This window comes from Hibiscus syriacus, unplaced genomic scaffold (assembly GCF_006381635.1).
Source record: "Hibiscus syriacus cultivar Baekdansim isolate YM2019G1 unplaced genomic scaffold, ASM638163v2 tig00112495_pilon, whole genome shotgun sequence".
NCBI classification, from domain to species: domain Eukaryota; kingdom Viridiplantae; phylum Streptophyta; class Magnoliopsida; order Malvales; family Malvaceae; genus Hibiscus; species Hibiscus syriacus.
The window spans coordinates 295,145-312,500 of NW_024063345.1; the positions used below are offsets into that span (position 1 = coordinate 295,145).

At 33.0% G+C, this 17,356-nt stretch overlaps 1 pseudogene; it reads left to right on the plus strand.

The window, feature by feature from the left end:
* The first annotated feature begins 492 nt into the window (after nucleotides 1–492).
* On the plus strand, nucleotides 493–7,604 carry LOC120180394 (annotated as a pseudogene).
* Nucleotides 7,605–17,356: the final 9,752 nt, after the last annotated feature.

The following is a 17,356-nucleotide window of genomic DNA, read 5'->3' on the forward strand; positions in this document are numbered from 1 at the left end:
AAAGCAGGCGGCTAGGTAGAAATTATGGTCACATAATTTTTTACATACATCATCCGCACTTAACCTAACCATAAATTTTTTGTCTATGAATCGAATCGCCACTTCCCTTATAAAATAATTAAAACGATTGAAAATTTAAAAGAACAAAATGCCAAAGCATCATATCCACATAAACACCATCCTTTTTATTCTTTTGGTTTTCATCAGCAAAAGTATCCGAATTTATTTGAAATAAGAGAATATCTTTATTTATTATTAATGGATACGTGAAATTTAATTCTTTTAATGATTAAAAAGACTAAAAATATAATTTAATGATTAAAAATTAAAATAATTAATATGGAAAAAGAAATACGTGGACTAAATTTCAAAAAAAATTACAAAATTATAGATTAAATATTGCTTTAGCTCATTTAATTATTATTTTGTCTTAGCCTTTTATCGTCTATAAGAAGGCTTTTTGACATTCAGAAGTAGCAAGCCTCAGAGCAAGTACTCGAGAGAGAACAAAAAGAGAGAAACATGGGAGACCAAACATATTTGTCTAAGGTGTTGAACAAAGCGAAACCATACTTGGCGATCATCTCCCTCCAGTTTGGATTTGCAGGGATGTACATACTCTCCACCATTTCTTTGAAGCATGGAATGAGCAATTTCATCCTCACCACGTACCGCCACGTCGTCGCCACCGTTGTCATTGCACCCTTCGCCATCGTTCTTTAAAGGTTCATTTCTCTACATAAAATTATATACCATTAATGAATCAAATATTAATCTCATATATTGAATCCCTAGCGTTGTTGGTGATTTCACGTTGTTTTTACATGCAGGAAAATTAGACCAAAGACGACTCTCCCTATATTCCTCAGGATTGTGGTTCTTGGTTTCCTGGATAACTGTTCTGAACTCCCTCCTTTTGTTGCATATTTATTATAAGAAAGTAAAAAAGGTTTAAGTTGTTGATATTAACATGCGCAGGCCGGTGCTGAACAGAACTTATACTATATGGGAATGAAGTTAGCAAATGCAACATATTCATCTGCTTTCGTCAACATGCTTCCTGCCGTTACTTTCATAATGGCAGTGATTTTCAGGTAAAATTATTAATCATTTCATTAATATATGCCCACTAAATCACACCACACTAGGGTTTCAAATCGCGGTCGCGTTTTTAGTCATTCCGTGTTTACCACGATTGCGGCCATAGCGGGCGCCATTGCGGGTGTAGCGGATATATCGGAAAGCAGCGTTACCGAGAAATCGCGGTCTAAAACCTTGCACCACACTTAATTATCATGTTTTTAATATGGTAATTATAGGTTAGAGTGTTGAAAATTAATTGTGCAAGTGGCACCGAAAGGTTCCACTATCTCCACCGAAAATAAAAAGTCAAAAAAATGAGTTGTAATTGTTGAAAATATGCAAGGGTAAATACTCAATTTAGTCACTTTATTTTTAGGATATTTACAAGATTAGTCCTTAAACTTCAACTATAAATACCCTAGCTCATTTAGCTATAAAACCATCCCAAAACATTCTAGCTTTCTTCCAATACTAGAGAATTTAGAGATTTCTTGAGAGTTGTTTTTCTCCTTTTTATCAAGAGAGAATTATCATTGTTTTCTCATTGGTAGATAGAGAGAAGTTGTAATTCCTATTTTCTCATAGTGAAATTCTTCTACCGTTGCCCGTGATTTTTACCATATATTATTTAGGGTTTTCCACGTAAATTTTATGTCTCTTTTATCTTCAATTTTTTATTTTCTCAAATTATCAGTTACATTTTTGCTCCATCCGATAGACGTATTCCGCAACAATTGGTTTCCGAGCCAGATTAGAGTGTGTAATATATGATTATTGTCTTTGTGGTTGCCACCAAAAGGTGGATCCTCCAACATAAGAAAGTAAGAAGTTATTACCCATTCTTTGAAGGTTCCAGAGAATTATTCACGATAGTGAAATAGTGGGAGCTATCCGTAAAAGAAGCTATGGCAACAAAATTTGATATTGAAAAATTCAATGGGAGAAATTTCTCATTGTGGAAATTGAAGATGAAGGTCATCCTGAGGAAAGACAGTTGTCTAGCAGCTATCAGTGAAAGGCTGGTGGATTTCACATATGATAACAAATGGATCGAAATAGACGGGAATGCTATGGAAAACTTTCATCTAGCATTAGCAAATGAAGTATTGTCAAGCATCGAGGAGAAAAAGACAACTAAGGAGATATGGGATCATCTCACCAAATTGTACGAGGCCACATTGTTGCACAATAAAATTTTCCTTAAGAGGAAATTGTACACTCTCCGTATGCTAGAATCTACTTCAGTGACGGAGTACTTAAACACGCTGAACACTTTATTTTCTTAGCTTAAATCCTTAAGTTGTACAATAAGAGAACAATAACGTGTTGAACTTCTACTTCAAAGTCTACATGATTCGTATGATCAACTCATCATCAACATGACAAACAATAATGTCACCAGTCTAGTCTTCGATGATGTTGCATCTGCTGTTCTACAAGAAGAAAATCGGTGCAAGAATAAGGAAGACAGACAAATAAATTTGCAACAAGCAGAAGCGTTGACAACGATGAGAGGGAGATCAACGGAACGTGGCCAAAGCATTAGTCACAAATATGGTAGATCAAAGTCGAGAAGCAAGAAGAATTTAAAGTGCTACAAATGTGGAAATAAGGGTCACTTGAAGAAGGATTGTTGGAGTCTAAATAAAAACTCCAATCCACAAGGTAATACCACAAACATTTTAGATGATGGAGATGCTCTATGTTGTGAAGCATCAACCACCGTGGAAGGTAGAAAGAGATATGCAGATATATGGCTCATTGATTTGGGAGTAACATATCACATGACCTCGAGAAGAGAATGGTTCCATCATTATGAACCTGTCTCAGGAGGATCTGTGTATAGTTGCAATTATCATGCCTTAGAGATCGTTGGCATGAGAACCATCAAATTGAAGATGTATGACGGAACAATTAAAGTTGTTCGAGATGTGCGGCACGTGAAAGGCCTGAATAAAAATTTATTATCCTACGGACTGTTGGATAACAATGTGAGCAAGATTGAAACACGGAAAGGAATCATGAAGGTGTTACGTGGAGCGCTTGTGGTACTGAAAGGCGAAAAAATAGCAGCAAACTTGTACATGCTGAAGGGAGAGACTTTGCTAGAAGCAGAAGCCTCTGTTACCTCATGTAGTTCAAATTCTGCAATGTTATGGCATCAGAAACTTGGACACATGTCAGAACAAGGAATGAAAGTCCTTGCGGAGCAAAAGCTACTTCCAGGCTTAACAAAGGTATCACTTACTTTGTGTGAGCATTGCATAACAAGTAAGCAACACCGGTTGAAATTCAACACAAATTCTAAAGGTAAAAGGGTTCTAGAATTGGTTCACTCTGACGTATGGCAAGCACCAGTTACATCCCTAGGTGGAGCAAAATATTTTGGCTCATTTATTGATGACTATTCCAGGAGATGTTGGGTGTACCCTATTAAGAAGAAGTCAGATGTGTTTTCAACTTTAAAAAACTTCAAAACGCGGGTGGAACTTGATTCTGGAAATAAGATCAAGTGTTTCAGAACAGATAATGGAGGAGAATACACAAGTGAAGAATTTGATGACTTTTGCAGGAAATAAGGCATTAAAAGACAGTTCACAGTGACAAACACTCCTCAACAAAATGGAGTGGCAGAGCGGATGAACAAAACCTTGTTAGAAAAAACAAGAGCAATGTTAATGGATGCAGGCCTAGAAAAATCATTCTGGGCAGAAGCAGTCAATACCACCTGTTATTTGGTAAATCGAGCTCCATCAACTGCAATAGAGCTAAAGACACCAATGGAGATGTGGACTGGTAAACCAGCTGATTATTCAAACCTCCATGTATTTGGAAGTGTAGTGTACGTGATGTACAACTCCCAAGAAATTTCAAAGTTGGATCCAAAATCCAGGAAATGCAAATTCTTGGGGTATGCTGATGGAGTAAAGGAGTATCGCTTGTAGGACCACACTGCCAGCAAAGTGATCATCAGCAGAGAAGTTATCTTTATAGAAGATAAGCTACAAAGAAAAGAAGACGATGATAGCACTGAAAAGTCAGACACTACACAGATACATATAGAAAAGGAGGTTGAACAAGGAGATTCTTCTAAAGCAGAACCAGCATATGATGAACAAGAACCAGAGAATTTTGAAGCTCCAACAACTCGTCAATCAGATCGTGTGAGAAGACGCCCCAATTGGTACTCAGATTATGTTATAGAAGGAAATATTGCATACTGCCTTTTAACAGAGGACGGTGAGCCATCAACATACCATGAGGCAATAAATAGCTCAAATGTTTCACTGTGGATGATGGCGATGCAAGAAGAAATTAAAGCACTTCATAAAAATAATACATGGGACCTTGTGCCACTACCACAAGGAAGGAAGCCAATTGGTAACAAATGGGTCTTCAAAATCAAGCGAAATGGTGATGATCAAGTGGAAAGGTATCGTGCAAGACTGGTGGTCAAAGGATATGCTCAAAAAGAAGGTATTGATTTCAATGAAATCTTTTCTCCTGTGGTTCGACTAACAACAGTTTGAGTAGTTTTAAAAATATGTGCTACATTGAACTTACATCTAGAGCAGCTAGATGTTAAAACAGCTTTTCTTCATGGAAATCTTGAAGAAGAGATTTACATGCTCCAGCCTGAAGGTTTTGAAGAAGACAAAAAGAAGAACTTGGTTTGTAGGTTGAACAAATCTATGTACGGTCTAAAGCAGGCGTCGAGGTGTCGATATAAGAGATTTTATTCCTTCATTATGTGCCTTGGATACAACAGACTTAATGAAGACCCTTGTGCCTATTTCAAGAGGTCTGGTGATAACGATTTTGTTATATTGTTGTTGTATATGGATGACATGTTGGTTGCAGGACCCAAAAAAGATCATATTGAAGAATTGAAGGCACAACTGGCTAGGGAATTTGAAATGAAGGACTTGGGATCAGTAAACAAGATTCTGGGGATGCAAATTCATCGAGACATAAGTAATATGAAGATTTGTCTTTCACAAAAGAATTACTTGAAGAATATCTTGTCACGATTCAACATGCAAGATTGTAAGCCAATTTCTACCCCTCTTCCTATTAACTTCAAATTGTCCTCCAGTATAAGTCCTAGCAGTGAAGAATAGAGGATGGAGATGTCTCGAGTATTGTATGCATCAGCAGTGAAAAGTTTAATATTCGCTATGATATGATCAAGACCAGACATTGCACAAGTAGTGGGAGTGGTTAGTCGATACATGGCGAATCCAGGCAAAGAGCATCGGGATACAGTAAAGAGGATCCTGAGATACATCAAAGGGACCTCAAATGTTGCATTATGTTACGAAGGATCAAACTTACTAATCAATGGGTATGTAGATTCTGACCATGCAGGGGATTTGGATAAAAGCAAATCTACTACAGGATATGTGTTCAAAATTGTTGATGGAGTTGTAAGCTGGGTTTCAAAATTGCAATCAGTTGTGGCTACATCCACAACAGAGGCATAATATGTTGCAGCTACACAAGCCAGTAAAGAAGCAATTTGGTTGAAGATGCTATTGGAGGAGCTTGGGCACAATCAAGAGTATGTCTCTCTGTTTTGTGACTGTCAAAAGCCTTGCATTTAGCAAGGAATCCAACATTTCATTCAAGGACAAAGCACATACGAGTTCAATATCATTTCATTCGTGAAAAGGTGGAAGAATGGACGATAGATATGCATAAGATCCATACCAAAGACAACATAGTAGATTTCATGACGAAGGCGATCAATACCGATAAATTTACTTGGTGTCGATCCTCTTGTGGCCTGTCAGAAACGTAAGCAACATGATGGTACAAGGTAGAAATAATGGTGTGAAGATATGATTGTTCCAATCAAATCTTCAAGTGGGAGATTGTTGAAAATTAATTGTGCAAGTGACACCGAAAGGTTCCACTATCTCCACCGAAAATAATAAGTCAAAAAAATGAGTTGTAATTGTTGAAAATGTGCAAGGGTAAAATACCCAATTTAGTCACTTTACTTTTAGGGTATTTACAAGATTAGTCCTTAATCTTCAACTATAAATACCCTAGCTCATTTAGCTTTAAAACCATCCCAAAACATTCTAGCTTTCTTCCGATACTAGAGAATTTAGAGAGTTTATTGAGATTTGTTTTTATCCTTTTTATCAAGAGATAATTACCATTGTTTTCTCCTTAGTAGATAGAGAGAAGTTATAATTCCTATTTTCTCATAGTGAAATTCTTCTACCGTTGCTCGTGGGTTTTACCCTATATTATTTAGGGGTTTTACACGTAAATTTTGTGTCTCTTTTATCTTCAATTTTTTATTTTCTCAAATTATCAGTTGCATTTTTGCTCTATCCGATAGCCATCTTCCACAACATAGAGAAGGTGAATTTGAAGAAGATACGCAGTGTTGCAAAGATCGTAGGAACTTTAATCACGGTGTTGGGAGCAATGGTGATGACTTTGTATAAGGGCCCCATTATTGACTTCATCAAGTCCGGAGGAGCCGCACACCGAGGAACAACCGGAGAATCTGCAGATCAACACTGGCTTTCTGGCACCATAGTGTTTCTTGGAAGTATCTTTGGCTGGTCAAGCTTCTTTATTTTGCAAGTGAGTTGAAGTAATTCAAGAAATTTCATTAAAAAAAACACTTAATTGTTTATGAGCTAACACATTGGTTTCTGTTTCTTGGGTTCAGTCCTTCACATTGAAGAAGTACCCGGCAGAGCTCTCTCTTACGGCTTGGATATGTTTCATGGGAATGGTGCAAGATGGATTGTTGTCACTTATCTTGGTTCGTGACTTTAGTGCCTGGAAAATCGGATTTGACGCCAGACTTCTTGCTGCATCTTACTCTGTAAGTCCCGTCAGCCACGATGTCGTCAATAAAGTCTTACGAATCACAAATGCTTAACGCTTGGATATGATCCATATTTGATTAGGGAATCGTGTGCTCCGGGATGGCCTATTACGTTCAAGGCATCGTGATCAGGGAACGAGGGCCGGTTTTCGTAACGTCTTTCAGCCCTCTGTGCATGATCATCACTGCTGCTCTCGGGGCCTTTATTTTAGCTGAAAAAGTCCACCTTGGAAGGTATGATGTTAACACATGAGCACGGGATGATAACAAACTTCACCAACACATGAATAATTAGAGATGATTACTTTTACAGATAGTAATCGTATTCATTTAGTGGATTCTACATTGATTTTCCTTGCTCTTATTTTCTTCTTTGTTTTTGATTGATTTCAACATACTTGGAGCTATTATCATAGTCTTAGGCCTTTACACTGTGGTTTGGGGCAAAGCCAAATATCGGAAACACTCAGAAACTGATGAGAAAAGCAATGTCCTGCAGGAACTGCCCATCACAGACAAAGGTGGATCAATCGTGATCATTGATGGAACTGCCAAAGCTGTTGATATTCCAGCTTCAAATAACAACTTCAGCACCCAAGGAACATAAACCAATACACCATGTTTTCTTTCAAATGCTGATAAAGAAATATCATGCCGAGTTGTTCTTCCCACTAAGTAAAAACTAAAACCATGAATTCTTGCGGTTTAGCTTGCTCCAACTTCATCAGTTGTTTAAATTTAATGGAATCTTTTGAATTTCACATCTCCCCGATAGCTACTACATAGATATCTATTGATTGAAATGGCTTAGGGAAGAATCCAATTCTTCTTCTTTTTCTTGAAGAATATAAAAGTCAAATAAAATTACTTAAACCCCATAATTGGTTTTTAATTGTTTAGTAGTATCGAACATTACACTTTCTTCATGATTAACCAAAATATGCCACAAAGGAAACAAAAGATCAAACGTGAGTGACGAAGGAGAAGTAATTATTTTGGACCAAATTGAACGCATTTGCATCCTCCGTACGTTATTTGACATTGTTCATAATGATCTGTGTTTGACACATGATTCATTATAAATTTATGAGATGAGCATATTCGACCCTACTTAAATAAGCACTATATTTGCAAATAGGTCCCTATATCATTACATTCCATTTGATGGAATATTGACGATTCATATATACAAAGGCAGAATGACTTTTTTTAGCTCTTTAACTTTTATCAATTTAGTCAATTTAACCCTTAAATATTTTATTAATCTTTTTAATGATGACGTAGAAATGGACAAAATAATTGATGTGAATTTAAAGACTTCATTACTTATTGTTTCATGCATCCGGGATAATTTTACCAAAAAATCGATAATTAAAAGGAACATAATAAATGTTTTAAGGACTAAAATGACTAAAATAAATAAAGTCGGGGGACAAAAAGATCATTGTGCCTATATAAAGATGCGTTAATAAACTATTGAAACCATGGCAATAACTAGACCTTAACCGAGTTATCTCATTTGTCCATTTTAGCTTGTGTAAGAGGAAACAATAATGACTTCGGATTACGTTATTGCTAGCCTTTTATAATTAATCTACAAAGTATTGCACAAAATCCAAGTCAGCAATAAAAGCACAGTAAAAGAAAAAGAAAAGTCGACAACAAGAACCTTGAACCATGAAAATAAATCAGTAATACAACAATCTAAACGGTTATGCGAAAAGCATGTCGAAAATGGTTATCTTTTAAAAAAAAATTTAGAATCTCATCTACGGGAGAATAGAGAAAATATTACAACACGATGACTCTCTAAAAAAAAATCAAAAATAGTTATCTACTCAAAAAATATCAAAGTCTCGTCCGGAAAAAAATCAAACATATCTAAACGGTATACTCATGTGTACAAATCCCATAAAATATCATATAAGAACAAATTAAACAATTAAAAGACTAAAGTATGATATAAATGCAATACAAAATAAATTTCGCATGGGAAAGGAAAAAAGTAATTTTTTTTTGTTGAGTATTTTGTTGATTCGTGTTTTGTGTTATCCATCATTGTAGTAGTTTGGACACAAACAAATAATCTTATATGTTATTTATCTTATAAAAAATCTACATAGTATTTTCTTTCTTTTTTAAGTTACCTTCTTAATGTATACTAATAAAATTATCAGAAACCATCGGTTGGTGGGCATTCCTCAGTGGTTATCGGGCATGACTAGAAATCAAGTAGGCTTTGAACGCGCAGGTCCGAATCCTGATGCTCACTATGTTCTTTTTTCTACCTCCTCAACTTTTTTATCGGCCCAATTGCCTAAATTTAGTGGGAACGAACAAAGAAAGAAACCCATTAACAGCGGATAATGGATGCCATGAAGCCTTTTTGCACCCATCAGCGTCCTTCACAAAGTTTTGCTTCAACATTCCAGAAATGAGTACAGTGCAGAGTTGGACCACTTTCTTGATGAACTATTAGAGGATCTATGAAATTCCCCATACCATAAGTTCCTGCCTACCAAGAAGTTTCCGATTTGACACTGTTCTGGTTCCACCTAATGCCGTTCCATTCCTCCTTACCTGGTGTTTGGCGATCCTGTCTGGCCCTTGCTCAGTGTTTGCAGATATGCTGATCTCAGTATTTCAAATGTCCGACAATGGACACATCTGTCCCACCATCGCTTCCCCTCTTTCAATACAAATTAACTGAACTCTAAAAGATGTTTTAGAGCATGTCAACACATGTTATAGACTCACTGTTAAATTGTCTATCATTGATAATTTTCTTTGCATCTGTTCTCCATTCTTATTCTGTCAGTTTCTACATATACCCATTTTTTCTGGGGTTTTTAGGCTTAATGATAAACATGTAATGGGACTTGCAATTGGAAGGGGGGAAGCGAACTACGTCGTGAAGCAAAAAGGGTAGAAGAAAAGGTAAAACAATAGTATAGATGTGACTCCACTACATTGACTCATTTGAGTCACCATGTTTCCGAAAACGTAAGGCTTCGTATAGTGTGGGATACAGTCACCCCAATATTCTGCAACAATAACTTCCATCTCCACAACCAAAACACTGTTCAGAAAAAGGATGTTTCCAGAAATTCTTTCCCCACTTTCCCCCTATTATACCCGCTCGTTGTTGATGATGAAATCAAAAGCTTTCTCCTTTATTTTATCCCCATTAATTAAAGCTCCCCCACTAGAACGAAGGATTTGTTTTTGCAGATTATGAAGTTTATTTATAACCAAATCATGGTGCTGTCCACTATGATTCTGCGGCATCTCGGTTATGCTTGGGAATTGCGACCCATGAGTCATCCCCAATAGCGGGAACTTCCCTTTACTTTATATTAACAACTATTTCATGTGCTTGGAACAGTTTTGAACACCAAAATTTAATTATGGTTTTTGCCATTTTACTAGGTTTAATTTTGATATTTAATCCTCTCTTCTTCTTCTTTTTCTTTTTTGATTAATTTGGAGTAAATACAAAGTAGTGTTTGTTCAATGATAACTCTCAACGCTTTGACATTGAACACTCATATCTCTAGCATTCTTGATATTCGAAACAACTCTTTTACTATTGAGATCACTTAGTTCATGCAAAGATAAATCTTCTTTTTTTTTTAATTTGGTACAATTTTATCTTTCTGTATTTATATTGATTTTGATATACTATTATGTGTCAAATTAAAATAGGTGGATTAATATCAAATGGTTGAGAGTTATCTTTGAACAAATACTAACTTGTACTTACTCCATATTAATAAAAAATAGGAAGATTAAATTTCAAATTTGAATATAGAATACGGATTAAAACTATAATTATACATATTTATCATTACTTTGCTCAACTTTTTGTTGTTTCTTTCACCACTTTGAAGCAACTTGTCTAATATTCTTTTTCCATTAGAGGGAATACAAAAACCAATATTAGTTTTGAAATGGGGAAAATATTTGCTTTCGGGGTGGTTCAAGTTGGAAGGTGTCTTGATCTACACTTCGGGACTTAACTTTGATTTTACATAAAAGATTTGAGTCAGTATTTCATTTATCAAATTAAAGTGTTTATTCTTAATTTTTATCTTAAAATTTCAGTTTACATTGTCTCTTAATATCTGATAAGATAAAATCATGAAATTTGAAGAATTTTATGTATGAAAAACTTGATTTATGACTTCAAAAGTGTAAACTATAAATGCGAAAGCATTGTACTATCATAGCCTATATTAATGACCTATATGTTTAAGATGGTGAGTTTCTTGTTCAACTACTTTAAATAAGGTCTCGTGTCCTCTTCAAGAACGGGACAAATAACGTCTCCTGTCCTGCTAACAAACACTTGTAAGGTAGGAGTATATCAATTAGTGATATAGACAAATAAATGTTACAGAGAAGGTTTTATTTCGAGCTTCCTTAGACGTCAGGAATCGTCCTTGGGGCTCTAAAAAGAAATCTACAAATTGCATCATAGTATGAAGTCAAATCCATTTCAATACCAAACTGACAAGAACATAACATATATTTCACTCCGAATATGCTAATCATCTTGAAATTTTTTTATATAAATAATTTGGGGTGATTACAATGTAGTATATGTTCAAAATATTTCTTAAATATTGATAACACACACTCTGTTAACACAGATACTCTAATCCAGAACCTCAAAGGAGAACATTCTTTCTTAATTACGGAAACCACTTGATAAATTCAATCATAACTTGAAATTTTGTTCTATTAAATTAAAAATTAATTTATATAATTGATGTGTCATTCAAATAGATAATTTCAATTTAACATACAGATAGATGTTATTAGTTTATTTCCTTTTGGGAGTCATTCTTATGATTTAGTCCCCCAATAATCTTTGTTTCATAGGCATGAGAGACCCAATAATTAAGCACAAAAAGATGTGACTCATTCTCCTCGTCACATCTTTTATATTGTAATATAAAAATAAATGGGCACTTACCAACTTTGCCTTACCCAAGCAGCAATATGAGATAAACACCGAATACATTAGATAATTATTGATGGATAATGTCTTATCTTTTGTTAAAATTGGCAGCCGAGTTAAAAAATATATATAAATTCCAGTTTCAGAATTTACATATTTTTATAAAGATTTTTTTAATCAAATGAAAACAACAGTGTATGTAAAATTTGGGGTGTTAACATAAAAATGTTTTATTATTCAATGTGAAAACTACAAAGTTCATACCCTTACAATATCTTATGTTTGAGCCTGAGATTTATAAAGTTAACAACAATCGTTTTAAAAATGTTCTAAAGATTAACATCATTCTTATTTTGAGAGAACAACATTTAAATAAATATGTTCACAATATACCCAACCAATTAATTATTAAAAACAATCACGTTTGCCTGTATGAACCTCTTTTATTAATTTATTAACGTGACCTTGAGATTCCAAATTCTCAATTTATTAAGATTCATAGTTCAAATCTTTTAAGAATTTAGTTTCTTTTGTGATCATCAAATACATTTATCGTCATCTGAATGTTTTTTACCTTTGCTAACCACTAACTTCCTTACTCAAACTCAATTTATTACTTGCAGAATAATAAACTAGACCAGATACCATTCAATGTATCTATTAAATTTTCAATTATTTTAATTCTAACATTAAATTTTAATTGTAATTGTACTATTGTACCATTATATTTTAACAACATAATAACGTGGATAAATATTTTTATCATTATAACGATATGGAAAAAAACAATATCATTTTAATATGATTATTAATGTCTAAAATAACGTCGTTTAAGCACTGAAGTTTAGAGGTGCATGGATTTTGATACTAAACTTTAAAATGATTCAAATTTAGGCATTGAAATTATCTGGTCGAAGTTTATAGTCAATCGTCACACTTCATTGATCCCATTCGCAGCAAAATCAATATTTGTTAACACTCCACTCCTTTTTTTTCTTATCGAATTGATTTTTTACGAAATTCACTCAAAATCAATTAAAATTCATCTAAAAGTTTGACGTGCTAATATTTTGATCTCCTCCAAATATCGTTTGATGAGGCTAGTTTTGAGATATGTTGTTTGTTTTCTTGAAATATCGCTTCTCATTGTTAGAATTTCGAAACAAACACTCCAAACTCTTTAAAAATGAGAAAGCCCCCAAGCCTTTAAAAATTGTAGATTTGTTGGTTTAATTTTTTCGATTTTGAGTAAGTTTCGTGAAAAATAATCAATATGAAGAAAAGAAAGAGAAATAAAATGTAAACTTTTTTTATATTGATCTTGTCGGGCATGGAGATCAATGATGGACGACGATTCACTGGCAACGACGATTGAAAAAATTGCAATACATAAAAGTGGATCATTTAAAAGTTTAGTGATAAAATCGATACATCCATGAAGTTTAGTGCCTAAAACGACATTATTTTGGGCAACAATAACTGCACCAAAACAATTTCATTTTGTCAATGTCATCACACCGTTTGGATTTGTATAGTTCAGTTGTATAATTGAAATCAAAATCAAAATTCAGTACTATAATTAAAAAAATTAAAAGTTCAATGATATAAATAGTACATCACCTAAAATTCAGTGATATATTGTATAGTCTATCGTATAAAAAAAATACTTTTTTACAATAACTAAACATTTACCGTAGGGAAACCGTGATTTGGGGTTGATTAGGTTAAGGTGTCTATCATAGAACTAAAGAAAGGGAAATAAAAAAGGAAAGAGGAAAAGACGAAAGCAAAGAGAAAATATACTTGGTGAAGTAGGTTCCAACCACAATTGGGCATTGGAGGGTGTCGTTATCTATGATGTGTAAACATTAACTCAAATAAAAACGCAACTGTGTATGCATAGGAATCCACGCCAAGATTCCACCAACTTTTCCCATTGGAATCCAATCAACAAACCACCCATCTTTCCTTCTCCAATTTCCGCCCATGTTTTTTTTTTTTTACACTCGTTTAATCTCTTAAAATACCTCTCCAATTTTTAATTTTGTCGGGTTGGTCATGAGTTTGATGTATCGATTTTTGGTTTATATATAACATCAAAAAATATTGAATAGATGCTACGTGCAAGCCAATTAAACCACGAAACAGTTACATTAGCAAAACACATGAAACAGTGACATATCCCGACCTATAGAAGATAATAGGGCTAGTATGTCAGGAAAAAAAAAAAGATAAATGGTACTTTTTTCCATCAAACTTTTCTAAAATGTCATTTTAACCATTAAACTTTTATTTTACCTCTTTTGACCCCGAACCTTTATATTTTTCAAATTAGACCATTTGACGAAAATAATGGTTTTTAAAATGTTTTTTTAATTTTTTTTACAAATTTTCATAGTTTTAAAATTTATAATAATTTATTTTTTTACAAAAATTTAAGATATTATTTTTTAAAATATATATTTTAAAAAATTTCACTAAAAAGATAAAATAATTAACATTGATAATAATAAAAGGACTAAATAATTAACATCAATTTAATGATTCTATTATTTTTTTATTAATTACTTTAATTTTAAAAAATAAGAATAAATTGATAGTGAAAAAACAAAAAATATTAATAATTAAAATGATTTAATAATTAAATAATCTTTTTTTGAATTCGAATGAGATATTAAAACTAATATCTTACATCAAGTTGTAAAGGAGAAGGGGACTGGGCAAAAATGGACAAGTTGTAGCATGGGAGATTTTCAAGCTTGACGATCATGTCTGCAGCTTTATTTTCTTCGCGGGGAATCCAAAAATTGTTTGTCGCCCATCCTTAACATCGTAGTCTATCAGTGGCTCGAACAAGGGAGTTGAAACTCATTCGAGCATTTGGATCATACAGTACTTTGACTGCCTCTTTATTATCGGACTGGATCAGTAATCTTTCAAAACCATAGTCCCGTACAAGTTAAAAGGCGAATAAAAAGTACCCACAGCTCGGCCTGCAGCGGCTAGTCTTCGCATATAATCTGCTTATGTTTTTAACCAAATAATTCATAATTAAATAATCAATTTAATATGCCCCTAACTTTGAGCTTTTGGAATTTACTCCATTTAAATTTAATTCTAAATGTTTAGCTTTTCTATTATATTTAAAAATTATGATTAAATTATATTTTGATCCTTGTTAGTAGGAAATGTTAACTATAATATTGGTTAAGTTAGTCCTTATAATTTTGAAATACAGTCTAGTTGCTTATACTTTTATAAATGTAGCCTCTACTAACATAATCGAATATTTCCACTAAGTATAGTTAATAAAGTATTTAATAAAAATAATGCATTAATGCAACGTTTTCTTTTTATTTTTTGGTATAATCACCTGTATCCAATATATTAATCAACTAATCCAGATTTAATATTACAGAGATGAGGGCGATCCTCCTAACCCAATTTATTAATGCAAAGTTTTATTAAATAATCTTTAACCTCGTTGTTTATAATCAAGATACCTTTAATTATTTATTAATTATTATATTATTTAGTTACTATTAAAATAAAATTTTATTATTTATTGTTAATAATTAATTATTTATATGGTGTTTTTAACCATTAAAACTGACATCTCATCATCATTATTAGGGTAAATTACACAAATGATCTCCCAAGTATAGGATAATATTTTGTTGAGTCCTCGATTATTAAAAGTTACAAAATGATCCTTCGACTATAAGTCGTTGCTTTGTTGAGTCCCTCAACTATTAAAAGTTACAAAATGGTCATCCAACTATTCATTATGTTCCAAACTCACAAATTTCCATTAAAAATTCACAGTCGTCTAAGCTAGACGTTAATATGCAGGTTGAGATTATGAGATCAAATTTTATGATATCTTAGTAAGCATGCTAACGTCTAGCTCAGCAAGTTGCCATCATTTTTTAACTGAAAAGGACGAGGTTGAAACATAATGAATAGTCGAGTGACCATTTTATAATTTTTAATAGTCGATGGACTCAACAAAGCAACACCCTATAGTCGAGAGACCATTTTGTAACTTTTGATAGTCATGTGACTCAGCAAAGTAATATCCTATAATCAGGAAATCATTTGTGTACTTTACCCTTATTATTATTATTATTATGGTAATGGGATGAGGGACCAAATTTTAAAAAAAATATTATTAGAGATGGAAGCTTATTTTTGGCTACAAAGATGTATGGTTGGATAGTATAGACTGTTGAGGAGTTGATTCTTGGGTAAACTACATGTTTAGTATATCAATTATTATTTTCGTTTCATTTTAGTTTTTCAATTTAAAAAAAAAATCATATCTAACATTTCATTTTGATTTTATTTTGGATAATTTTAATTTTTCGTGTAAATCTTAATTTCTTTTATTTATTTCTTTTATTTGTGGTTATGTTTATTCGTTGTTTTTATTTTTTTTTCTATTACAAATTGGTATCGAAACATCTACATTGTTCATCTTAATCACAATAATGACAACATTGAAAAATATTATTTTATTGTTAGGTCACAACATCAGGTTTGTGCTATCGCAAGTAAAGATAAGGGCAGTTCTTATACATATGAATTTTTGTCCTGCTATCGTGAGATGAGATGCCTTTGACATTGATGCATAAAAGATAGTGCAACGATTGAAAGGCACTATTCCAATTACATTTGCATTTTTCGAATGAGTTTCTACATGATGTATTGAACCAGAAGATTATTGTTGAGTTGTGGAAGAAATTGGAGTATCTATGCATGTCAAAAATCATAACTAGTAAGTTAAGTTTGAAGTAACGTCTTTAGTGTCGTCATTTGACAAAAAATACATATTTGACAAAACATTTAATTATTTCCAAAGAATTTTTCTCAAATCAGAAGACCATAAAAGTTAAGTATGATAAAAAGGATTTGAGGTTATTTTACTTTATTTGTAACCTCCATTTTATTAAACTTTTTATTTTTTAAGATACAATTTTTATCGTCGTGAAAATTTCACAATTGAAGAAGTTTACAATTCTCTAATCTCGCATGACAAGATAAATCATTTGATAATTGGATATGACTATTAAGGAGAGGGCCTTATTATTTGTGGGAAACAAGATCAAAATACTGGTGATAATTGTAAGAGGACACGAGAACAAAAATTTGTTAACAAAAATAAGGATAGAATAAAATAAAATAATAAAACCAGAAAAATATAAAAGGTCATTTTGTGTCATTTGTTAATAAATTAAATCATATTAGTGTTCAGTGGGCAAAGCTCTACAGTCGTCAATTGCTAAAAACGTTCAATGGTCTCCACCTCCAGTCGGATGGTTGGTTATGCCTTAACCTCGACGTTGTTGTCTCTAAAACCACTGGGGCAGATTTGATCGGGGGATATTTCACGATCATTCTGGCTCACATATCCTTTCGTTTTCCAAAAGAATTGGAATTACTACAGTTTTGTAGGC